The following is a 10071-nucleotide window of genomic DNA, read 5'->3' on the forward strand; positions in this document are numbered from 1 at the left end:
ACAGTGGCATTCTAAATATTAGGTAAACATCAGAAAAAAAATAGATAAACACATCATGCAATGAGTGAGCAACTGGATCAGTTCAAGCACAAAGGATAATAGTAAATGAGTTTACATTAGGCTGGTGACCAGGCACTAATGGGGTTCTATAGGACTCCATTTTAGGGTCAGTTCTCTTCAACATCTCTATATGAAGCATAACAAAGACATGTGCCAGATTCTGCACCTGGGTTGGGGCAACCCTGTGTGTACGTACAGACTGGGGAATGAGAGAGTGGAGAGCAGCAACATAGAAAGGGACCTGGGCATCCTGCTTGATGGCAAGTTGAATACGAGTCAGGAAAAGGTTCTTCACCCAGAGGGTGGTTGGGGACTGGAACAGGCTCCTCAAGGAACTGGTCACAGCACAAAACCTGACAGAGTTCAAGAACTGTTGGACAATGCTCTCCAGCACACGGTGGGATTCTCAGGGTTGTGCCATGCAGGACTAGGAGCTGAACCTCGATGATCCTTGTGCATCCTTTCCAAGTCAATATATTCTATGATTCTATGATTAGTTGCAGCTCAAGTTAGCCATTCATTTATAACTGTAATTTGTTCTCACAATAACTCAGTACCAAATTGCTAGAGATTATGAATCATCCTCAGTATTATATTACCCTCTGAAATAGGAAGCTCAAAAAGTTGTGCAATAGTAAATAGATTATATTTCCTATCACAACCATTAAAATCAGTCAAGTGACTAGAACCTGGTATTACAATATTAAGCAAACACTAATAAGGCGACAGACAAGTCATCAACGTGATTAACAGGCTGACATCTTCTACTTCAGAATGAAATATCATACTGGCAACACAGCAATCCACTGCTGCTTCCTTTGGATCAGGAGCTCTTTCAGTAAATTCAGGATTGAGTTTGATCCTTTGCCCATTAGGCCTTTTTCCCATCAGACCTTTTGCCCATCAGACCAGTCTTAGCCCATATGAAAAAATTCTAATAACAGAGCTCAGCATCATTAGTGAATTAATGAACTGTTAAGTACTCTGATTTAAGACTGGTCCAGATCTGTAAAATCATTTCCCAGAAAAGAAATATTATAATTACAATAATAATGGCAACCACAATAATAATATTTACCTTTACATAGTTTTAAGTTGTAGGAATCTGGCTACTTTAGAGCAAAAAAAAATCCAGTCGGAAAGCTGTTATTTTGTATTCTCTAATAACCCTGCAATGCACCTGCTGAGACAGACTTCTTGCTTAAAGGCAACAAAACTAAATTCAAGTTGCAATATTTAATCCATAAATAATATAAATAAATAATGTCACTGCTGTGGGGTAGGGAGACATCAGAAAATATAAAACATGGGTAACTTAAAATCCGGTCAACCAAGCAGAATTTTCACTCAGACTATGATTGCTAAGAGAGTCTGGTTAAGCATCATGTAGTTTTATTCTTTTTTTTATATTCAGTCTGTTTTGCTCAGTTGATTTTTTTGCTGAAGAGAAGAACGAGCAATGTGAAATCACAGCAAGAAAGAATGGCTTTGTGGTTTTGCCAAAACCAGGATTTTCAAGATAGCTCATAAGGAAGTTTAATTTCACTTCAAGGTCAAAGTAGTAAAAATTATGAAGACAAATGGCGCACCTTCTTACACCTCCGAGCTCTGTGGGAAAACCCTTATTTTGCTGATCTATATCAGCTATGTTTCTTCTCTTTCAAATCTCTCCAAAAAGCACCAAAATTTCATTGAACTTCATCTAGACCTTAGATTGCTAAATTGAATCTTATTCCTCTCTTTCTTTTGCCTTCTTTTCTATCTTCATTAACCACCATGTAAAAGAATCAACTGTAATCCTAAACAATAAAGAAATAATGAATTTTTAGATATGTACAATCCTCACAAACCTCTGATCATAAATGGAAACTGAAATTCCTAACCTAGCAAACCTTATGTTACCACTAAGTAAATAGTGATCACACGCTTTAAAATCTGGTATGGGTCATAAAGTCTTGGCCATTCACATTAATATGAGCATGTCTGAAGGATTCTAAGAGAACTTGAAAATGTGCCATCCTGGATGGTATCCAGACATTTATAACCTTTGCAGAAAATGTATTGTGATCTGTAAGGGAAAACTTGCACTACATATGGTTAGCACAGAATTATTTTTTTTTCCTTAGATGAGCAATGAGAAAGGCAGGTTTCTCTTTGCCTCATAATTGTCAGCTTCAGTGTTGGTGAATCACAGAGTTTCAGTGAGTATTGCCATGGAAACCTACAACTAGGACTGTGCAACTTATCTTTGTTAACATATTATGCTGTTTGCAATGTCCTTGTTCAGTTCAAGAAGTTTAAAGGATAAGAGAAATACCTCTAGATCAGTCTCGATACAAAATCATGTTCAGACTCACTTTTAAATCAGTCAGATTCTGGTTTTCTGTACACCCACTCAATATGCATTATTTGTTTCTGAGCTATATCCATCACTATGGCTCTAGTTTAACTCTTGACATTTTATCTGCATATCTTTCCCCTTGCTTCAGAGGGGAATAAGTTATTGCATGTGGATTCTATCTAATTTGTTATCATTTGCTACATCCAAATCTATTCCTGGCTTCTTTACCATCACCTTTAGTCGTTGTCCACAGCCATAAGGTTATGCAGGCCTAGAGGGATCAGATGGAATATAAATATGATGCTCTACACCCTTATTTCATTAAATACTATGCACATGGTAGTGTTATATGAACAGGCAACCTGCTGGGTCCACAAATTTGCCATGCTTTAGTCTGCTAAAACTTTATTGGGCACAGTATGGAAACTCAATTAATACTGGAAATTACATTGCCTAATATCACCCAAGTTGCATACAATTACTTTTTCATGATATCTTTTGTTCAATCCCAGGCTAACTTAAGAGAGTAAGGTCAGTGTCCTTCCCCTTACAAAAGCCCATGGACAGGAAAGCAGGGATCTGCTGGAGAGTCTCAGTGTGGAGGCCACTGGCATGGCAACAGCTGTAACCTTTTAACCTTTTCCCAAAGCAGCTCTGTTGCTGTGTTGCAAACTAATGAATACTGAAATTTGACTGTTCGATAGATTTAGCTTCATAGCAGCCTTATTAAAATTACTCATCTTTATTCCTTTAATTGGTTTTTATGTTGGGTTTTTTTTCTTTAATTTTTCCTAGGCTCTAGGTTCCTGATCTCACAAACAGAAAACGTCATCATGCTAGGAAAAAACACCCTAGGCAGCATCTGCCTTTCACTTTTTCTGTTACTATGGAATATGGTGGAATAACATACTAAATAGGGCCCCAAAACCCAAACATAACCCTCCCTAAACCTTACCTTCCTTCAGAGCTTGACTCGACTAGATCATCTTAATACCATTCTATTCATAAATCTGTGCAGGTCATTATCTTACAGAAGATGCAATACTGCCAACACCTCTGCCTATGAGATGGTTAGCAGAGTACCTTTCACCATGGAGCTGTCAACCCAATATCCAAAATGGTTTCATGTAATCTTTTCCTTTATACAGAAGATTCTACATACTGGGGGGGGGGGCGGGGGGGGGGGGATGGAGTTTAAAAAAAAGGATTTAAAAGCAAGGAAAGAGCAGCACTTCAGTCTCCATAGACTATACCATGAATTTCACCTTAGAGACTATCCCTGTACTGTACACATAGATTCCTAGTATCATTTATCTTGGAAAAGTGCCTTCAGATCATCATATAACACATATTCCAGAAAATCATATTGTGAACAATTAGCAGAATTCTGAATTGGTTGAAACTACTTTTTTATCGTCTCTGGAACCTAGTGTTTGGGTGGGTGGTTAGAGAAATTAAAAATTATTTTTTTAGACACACTAACAAAAATTAAACAAATTAAGCACCAATTAAACCAAATCAAGCTAAAAGTTGGGTTCCACGGCATGTGCAGTGCTTCAAAGGAACAAGAGCATTGTTTGAGTAGATATATATATACTGCAGTATATATGTTTGATATATGTGTAAGGTCTGAGCTGTCTGCAACATGGAGAATTTGTCTTTTGCATTCATAAAAAGCTCTTCCTGATTGTTCCCCTACCACGTTGCTGTTGGTTCAGCTTTATGCTACTCATTCTTTATCAGTTTATTGATTTCAGCACCAGCTAAAAGTGCAAGGCTCTCCTCAGGCTCTTTGACTGAAAGTTAGTGCCTGTTAATAAAATCCCCTAGAAAATGAGAAAGCATCCCAACGTGGAAAATCTGTGCATCTATTTTGAGATTCTTTATACTTTAGGTAGGCTTCTCTGTCTATTTAGAGCTCTAAAATGTCACCAAATTACTCCTTTTTATGTAGTAATTGATTGCTGCATGTCATAAAATGTGCAATATATTTATTAGCAATTTTGGTCCTGAGATTGTTCCCAACAGGGTTGGGAAAGGCAGAATTCTGTTGGCTGTATCCTATTTCTGAACACTCCGGTTTTGAGAAGTTACTTATGTTTCTCTAAAAGTTTAAACATTATTTATTTCTAACATAACATGATTGTAATAACTGACTTTCTGCTAAATCCTTGTCTTATGAGTTAAGATAGTCCTCTGTGCCTTTTTTATGTGATTTATATTTGTGTACACAATTGCAATGGGTTGATCCTGGCTGGATGCCAGGTACTCACTAAAGCTCTCTTCTCTGCAATTGGACAGAGGAGAGGAAAAAAAAAAAAAAAAAACACCAACAAAGGATTCATGAGGTGAGATAAGAGCTGGGAGAAGACACTCGTCATCATCATGGGCAAAACAGACTCAAAGTGGGGATATTAATTAAATTTGTTACAAACAGGATCAGATCAAAAGAGTGAGAAGTAAAATAATCTTAAAAACACCTTCCTCCCACTCCTCCTTCCTTCCAAGTTCTACCTTCTCCCCCCCAGCAATGCAGGGGGATGGGGAATGGGGGTTATGGTCAGTTGTTCTTTCTACCGCTGCTCAGGGAGAGGAGTCCTTCCCCTGCTCCCATGGGGTCCCTCACACAGCAGACAGTCCTTGATGGACCTCTCCAGCATGAGTCCATCCCACAGGCAACAGTTCTTCCCAAACTGCTGTCCTGTGGATCACTTTTCCATGGGGTGCAGTCCCTCATGAATGAGCTATACCGGCACGGGTCCCCCACAGGGGCCACAAATCCTACCCAGGAAAAACCTGCTCTAGCATGGCCCCTCTCTTCACAGGCTGCAGGTCTCTGGCAGGACTCTGTTCCATCATGGGCCTCCCACGGGGTCACAGCATCCTTCGGATATCCACCTGCTCCAGCATGGGCTCCTCCATGGGCTGCAGGTGAGTCTCTGCACCCCGATGGTCCTCCATGGGCTGCAGGGACACAGCTCCTCCACCATGGTCTGCACCACGGGCTGCAGGGGCCACAGCTCCAGCACCTGAAGCACCTCCTCCTCCTCCTCCTCCTTCTGCACTGACCTTGGTGTGTGCATTGTTGTTCACATGTTCTCACTCTGCTCTTCCCTGGCTGGAATTTTCGCTGCGCAAAATCTTTCTGGTCTTAAATATGTTATCACAGAGGTGTTACTGTCATTCCTTATTGGCTCGGCCTTGGCCAGCGGCAGGAAGCCCATCCTGGAGCCGGCTGGCATTGGCTCCACCAGACAGGCAAAGCTTCTAGCAGCTTCTAACAGAAGCACCCCTGTAGCCCCCATCACCAACACCTAGCCACAGAAACCCACTACAACAGTTTATATAAAAAGGCATACCTGTTAAACACATCCAAGCACCTTCACAAGGTGTCATACAAACTTCAACAGAATTGAGATTGTTTACTCTTGATGATTCTAAAAATGAACATAAAATTTCACCCACACTCCTCAGTTTTTAGAAATTCCTCACTCTGATTGGCAAGAGAGATTGCAAAATCTAGTGTTACATGTGTAGGGCTACAAGATAAAGCATCACATACATAGTCAAATAAACCTGAAACTCAGATACTTGCCCTTAAAGCTCCTACTGCAGTCATCCAAATAGATGGATTCATCCATCTGTGACAGGCTGGTGTTGGGCTGTCTTCAGGCACTGTCCATCCACTTTTGCACCTGGGTCAGTCTGTTGCACCTCCATCCTTCACATCAGGGCTCTGGTCACCCCTTCCAACTCATGGAAGAGGAAGAAGACAGAGAATGTGTTGTAGCAGTGGCTCAGAGGAACTTGCAGGCAGGTTTAAATGCCCAGGAGATACACCTATAAGTGTTCAGGCTGAAAAACTATGTCCCAAAGTGACATAGACTCTAATTTCCCAAGGTGATAACTTTGGCTGCAATTGCACTTCTAAGAGCTGCTGCTCATTCTCCTGCTTAGACCGACATGCCATTGAGCCACTCAGTTACCCTGAGGCACCTGCTGAGGTACCTGCACTATACACCAGGTCAGTAAAACTCATCTGTAAAACAATATTCTGGGACAGCATCATAAGGCTCCGTATGATGGAGCTCCTGGAAGGCTCCTAAAAGTCTGAGTGTAATGACTCCAGTCAAGGCACTGCTGTTCAGAGCCCTGTATCTGGAAGGTAGGATCACGAAGAACTAATCAAGCAGCAAGAGCTCCTTCTAAAATTTCTAAGCCGGGTTAGAGAGGGTAATTTAACTGTGAAATTGGTCCAGGAAAATAGTCCCCTGTTTGCCCTCACTCGGGTGTCTGTAAAGAACAAGCTTAGTGCAATTGAAAGGATCTCTTTGCAGCACCACTGAGCTTCAGAATGGGGATTTTTTAACATTTTTTGCAGATTATATTCAAGTTAAATTTCAAATTGTATTTTTTAATCATCTCATAATAAAAAATAAATCCTACATAAACAATTTGAACAGCTGTGACATAAGAACAATGGCTGATGTGTTATGCTCATGCCACATAACATACATGCCAAACCTAGACAGTTCCTTAATGATACTTTCCTTTCTTACCTCTGCAGACTCCTTTTTGATTTTTATGGTAGCATTTGTCTTTTTTACCAATTTTCCAACCTTAAGATTTTCTGATGACATAAAGTGTAGTTAATAAAGTGATAGTCAGAAGCTCTTGAATAATCTGCCCAAGGCATTTAGCAATAATTTGCTTGTTCTGTAACCTAATAACCATTTTAGCTTCAGGGTGCAATAAAACAGAAGTGCTAATTCAGTAGTGTTAAAGGAAGACTAACCGTACTGAGGAAACATCCTCTTCTGAGCTTAGTCACTTGTGACCCATTGTGAAGCTACCAGAGAAGAGCCAGGCACTCTCCTGTGCTGAATTATTCATGGGCTTATCTGCTTTAAGGGGCTGATAGAAGCATTGTTCATATGGTTGTACTCATCAGAATCTGGCTACACTCTGCTCGACACAATTTAAGAAGCATTCAAGTCATGAACATTCAGATAGGGAAACATAGATTCATGTTCTATGCAATGTTCATCTGATATTAAAAAGACTGGAACATTTATCTAAAAATGAGACAGAATGTGTGAGAAAACAGTGGAAGGGAAAGTCTCATGAGCAAATCTGTCCATGGATTGTAATCATGGCCCGCACTAAGATGAAACAACTTTCAGCTACAAAGCTCCCTTGGCTCCATCACCTATAGGTGTGTAACGGTCCCTTTATTTCATGAGCCTTTTACTGTCATCTTTACAGGAATCCAAGAACTGTACAAGCCAAAAAAATATCTTCTGAAATTTGATTTCTGTATTAAAAAAAATTAAAAACTACATTACTAACATTCAAGCAGAAAGTCTCTAAATTGTTTCAGTGGCAAAACAGGATTCCTTCAAGTGTCATCACCTTTAGTGCACAGCAGGTCTTACTTAAGTCACAAGAAGGAAATTCAGTCTCTGTGTACATTCAGTTCTTGACTCAAAAGCTGAACCTGGTAAGTACAGTACAATTTTTCTTCATATTAAGAGATGTGAGTGCCCATAAAAATAATTTCAAATGGTACCAAACAGTCATAATACAATAACACAATCGATCACTATTAGTCTTGGATGAAGCTAAAACAACATTAATGAGGAGGAACACTCTGTTTTACTGCACTGTGTTTAAGCCACCCAGACACAATTATATAATTTTATTCCCTGTAAAATAGAAGCTTAAGAAAGAAATCTTTATTCCTCTATGTATCATAAATCATTGTGCAGGGTTTTCTGTTCAGAACAACTAGTATTTAAGGCCTTGAACATGTAGAGTGATTTAAAGCTAGTGCTATCCTTCACATTTTTATATATACTTGAATCTGAACAGGATGAAAAGCACTGGGCATATGCAGATCTTACATTCTCAACATGTTAACACATTGCATACAAGCAATTTGCTGGTGCTGCTATCTCAGGCATCACACTCTTTAGTTCAAACAATTCTTATCAGAGGCAGCCTGAAATGAGAACCAGGCAGGAGGAATGGTCTGTTCCTCTCAAATCTTACGTGCTGCCTAGAACTGTTACAAAGAAGCCATAATTTTAATATATGCACAATTCTGTTTTAAAATACACTATCTCAGGCCAAAGGGGTAAAGCTACAGAGTCTGTCTGAAGGGAGGTCCAAATTTAATGGAAAACCAGAAAATTTCACTCTACTAGAACTGTTTCCTAGCTCAGATAAACTGAATTCTCCTGGTGGAACTAGGAACGTGGAGACAGAGGAGGAGGACCTAGCCCCAGTGGCTGCATATAGCTGTACATATGGATATAATATTTATATCACAGTATTAGACTTAAAATACATTGTCTGGATTATGCTGATATGCTCTAAACCAATCATCCTGTTTAAAAATTAGCTAAATTCTTTAGCAGTTCCAATCACACAATTGCAGTTGTTTGAGTGTCACTCCGCGTTGAAAATATAAGCATTTGTATTCATTAGGTTCAGAAAAAATTGCAAAACTCAAAAAATAAGGGACTTCTGCTAGATGTTGATGTAGCCAAATATGCACCAATCCAGCAAGTCAATACATGCCAGTTTTACTTATCTCTCAGACAGAGCTGACCTCCACTTAACTGTGAAAACATTAAAACCCTTTCTCGTTGATTTGTTTGTTTAGTTTGAATTTGTCCTATTAACAGATTCTCTGTCAGTCTCATAATGGAACAAGGCACTCACTAAGAGAATCAGCAGAGAATTTCTCTATGAATTTTCAGGGTGATGCAAAGTGTAGTATTGCACGAAAGTGCTGTTTTCCAATGGTAAGAGAGGACAGCACATGCTTCCTTATGCACAACTCTCATGAGCAAAGGCAATGGTGTTTTGTAAGGAGATCAATAAAGAAGTTTGCAGCACAGAACAAAAAATGCAATGGAGACCTCATTGTGCATCAGGTTTTGCCCACCTTGAGTGACAGAATGCCACTCCATTCAGATACATTCATGTCAGGGTAACAAGCCAGTGTTACATCTTTGTATCTCGATAGCACATTATTACAAATAAACAGGTCAAAAATGTGAATACTACAAAGCTGAAGTTCTGCCACTACCATAGAGATGGGGCTAGGAAAATATGGGCATCAGAGTAGAAACCCAGAGATGCATTGTTCACGGTTCAGTGAGTGAATGAATATCCCCATTCTTTGAAGCATCCAGTGTTGGATTTTGCCTGGCACAAGCTTACCTGAAACTGTAGGCTTTACAAAGGTTACTCTCCTATCTGTAAAGAGCTATACAGCAGGTGCTCACATGCTGCATGATGCTCAGCTCTGCAGTCCTCTACTTTAATCAGAAGTCTCTGTGTGTGTTAGGAAGAAAACATGAGGGACAGATGCCTAAATGGACAAGGCATTGTCCAACTTCAACCTCTTTTAGTGAAGAATCTCTTGAATAACTAGTTAGCCCCAATATTTGCCCTTATTACAAAAATTCTAATGAAGATTCTTCAGGAAATATCTATATACAAGGATAATATTAAAGCTTCAAATCAGTTGTTCTTGTGTACGGGAACAGACTCATGAGCTCTATTTTGCAATCCAAAGGGTTCTACAATTACAAATCTTCTGTAGTCTAATTTGATCTGTATATGGATTTACATTCCTTCCATATTTTCCCCTAGATTAA

At 39.5% G+C, this 10071-nt stretch overlaps 1 long non-coding RNA gene across 1 annotated transcript in view; it reads right to left on the reverse strand.

Moving 5' to 3' along the window:
* Nucleotides 1-7294, reverse strand: part of LOC135415703 (uncharacterized) — a 32055-nt gene extending 24761 nt beyond the window's left edge. Inside the window, exon 1 of the long non-coding RNA XR_010431245.1 lies at nt 5993-7294. This is a non-coding gene — a long non-coding RNA (uncharacterized LOC135415703). The remainder of the gene's footprint in view (nt 1-5992) is intronic.
* Nucleotides 7295-10071: the final 2777 nt, after the last annotated feature.

The sequence above is a fragment of the Pseudopipra pipra genome, chromosome 6 (genome assembly GCF_036250125.1).
Source record: "Pseudopipra pipra isolate bDixPip1 chromosome 6, bDixPip1.hap1, whole genome shotgun sequence".
Taxonomy (NCBI): Eukaryota; Metazoa; Chordata; class Aves; order Passeriformes; family Pipridae; genus Pseudopipra; species Pseudopipra pipra.